The sequence below is a fragment of the Petromyzon marinus genome, unplaced genomic scaffold (assembly GCF_048934315.1).
Source record: "Petromyzon marinus isolate PM22_M1 ecotype Great Lakes invasive population unplaced genomic scaffold, UKy_Petmar_22M1.pri1.0 PM_G_Scaffold_8, whole genome shotgun sequence".
Classification (NCBI taxonomy): domain Eukaryota; kingdom Metazoa; phylum Chordata; class Hyperoartia; order Petromyzontiformes; family Petromyzontidae; genus Petromyzon; species Petromyzon marinus.
In genome coordinates, this window is record NW_027423035.1 from 5,012,383 (window position 1) to 5,015,000 (window position 2,618).

Genomic DNA, 2,618 nt, shown 5'->3' on the forward strand with positions numbered 1-2,618 from the left:
GAATCAGTAATGCTTGGTTGAGGCCATGGTGCGGCTTTAAACAATGCTTCTTTATCGCAGCACTACAACTAAGGGCAAATATTTACCCAACAAGAGAAAGCTTGAACAGAGGCAGAGATGGGGCCTTACGTTCCTGCAGGAAATGCTCTGCCAGACTCGAGTCCCTTTCGCACATTCTCGGTCAATGTCCTGCAGTACAGAAAGCAAGAATTGCGCGACATAACAAGATCAGTAACATTCTGGCAGACGAAGCGGCTAGATTGGGCTGGTCTGTATACAAAGAGCCACGGTTCATATCCGAGACGGGAGAGATGAGAAAGCCTGACCTCGTGTTTGCAAAAGATGAGGAGGCGGTTGTGATCGATGTCACCGTCCGTTTTGAGCTTTCAAAGAATACCTTGTCAGATGCTGCCTCGCACAAAGTTTCGTACTATACCCCTCTTGGTGATCAAGTCAAAGTGCTGACGAAGGCTAGCAAGGTCACATTCTTTGGATTCCCGGTTGGGGCAAGAGGAAAGTGGCCCCTTGAGAATAACGAGGTACTTACCTCCCTGGGCCTGACCAAACCCAGAACGACATCACTGGCCAAGATGATTTCCCGCAGAACGCTGCTTTTCTCTCTTGATATTCTGAGAATGTTCTGTGGAAATTATGCGGTCTATGAACAGTCATAGACAACCTCCGAAACAAATAATAGTTTTGTTTTAAGATGTCATTTGTTTTAGATTGATTTTGTTATTTTCGAAGGTGAAGTCGGTTTTTATTTCATTTTACTATTTTCCACAATTTAGATTGTTATTTTCCAAGACGAAGTCTTGGTTCTTTTTTTTATTGTTAGTTTTTTTTTTTAACACGTCGTATTTGTTACTTTAGAGCTTAGAGGGGACTTTATTTTCGCCTTACTATTTTCTGCCTACAAAGAAGATTAAAAATAAGCTTTTTTCAAGATGGTTTTGTTATTTTCCAAGGTGAAGTCTTGGTATTCTTATTTTACTATTTTCCATAAAGAAGACCTTTCTTTTAGATTTTGTTATTTTCCAAGACGAAGACTTGGTATTTTTATTATATTGCCATTTTTTTACACGAAACTTATTCAAGAGCACTTATATAGATTAGACTTTGTTATTTTAATTCTTTATTTTTGGACTACATCAGTTCGAGAGTCCTGTAACTTACTATTTTCCGCCTACAAAGAAGATTACAAATAAGCTTTATTTAAGATGTTTTAGATTAGATTTTGTTATTTTCCAAGGTGAAGTCTTGGTTTTTTTATTTTACTATTTTCCACAAAGAAGACTTTTCTTTTCTTTTAGATTTTGTTATTTTCCAAGACGAAGACTTGGTATTTTTTTGCTATTTTTTTACAGGAAGCTTTATTCAAGAGCACTTATATAGATTAGACTTTGTTATTTTAATTCTTTATTTTTGCACTACATCAATTCGAGAGAAGACTACAAACCAGCTTTATTTAAGATGTTTTAGATTAGATTTTGTTATTTTCCAAGGTGAAGTCTTGGTTTTTTTATTTTACTATTTTCCACAAAGAAGACTTTTCTTTTAGATTTTGTTATTTTCCAAGACGAAGACTTGGTATTTTTTTATTGCTATTTTTTTTACACGAAGCCTATTCAAGAGCACTTATATAGATTGGTCTTTGTTATTTTAATTCTTTATTTTTGGACTACATCAGTTCGAGAGTCCTGTAACTTACTATTTTCTGCCTACAAAGAAGATTACAAATAAGTTTATTTAAGATGTTTTAGATTAGATTTTGTTATTTTCCAAGGTGAAGTCTTGGTTTTTTTATTTTACTATTTTCCACAAAGAAGACTTTTCTTTTCTTTTAGATTTTGTTATTTTCCAAGACGAAGACTTGGTTTTTTTTATATTGCTATTTTTTTTTTTTACACTGCTTTATTCAAGAGCGCTTATATAGATTAGAATTTGTTATTTTAATTCTTTATTTTTGGAATACATCAGTTTGAGAGTCCTGTAACGTACTTTTTTCTGCCTACAAAGAAGACTACAGACAAGCTTTATTTAAGATGTTTTAGATTAGATTTTGTTATTTTCCAAGGTGAAGACTTGGTTTTTTTATTTTACTATTTTCCACAAAGAAGATTTTTCTTTTAGATTTTGTTATTTTCCAAGACGAAGACTTGGTATTTTTTTTATTGCTAGTTTTTTTTATATGTTACTTCAGAGCATAGAGAGGACTTTATTTTTACCTTACTATTTTCTGCCTTCAAAGAAGATTAAAAATAAGCTTTATTCAACATTACTTATATAGATTAGACTTTGTTATTTTAATTCTTTATTTTTTGGAGTACATCAGTTCGAGAATCCGGTAACCTTACCGACTCTACTCCGTGTTGCCATTGATGCACGGCAGCAGGGATTCGATAATACACGGCATCCCAGTCAGGGACCAGCTTGATGATGCTGGATCTGCGTTGGATACACCAGCATGGGAGTACAATACGGTTATTGACTCCACCCCGTGTTATCAAAGATGCATGGTAACAGGGCGAAGGAAACTCACAGCATCCTTGCCACGCTTGCGCAGCAAGCAAAGTATTGCTGACCGAAACGTATCGATGAGGGAGCACGCCAGAAGG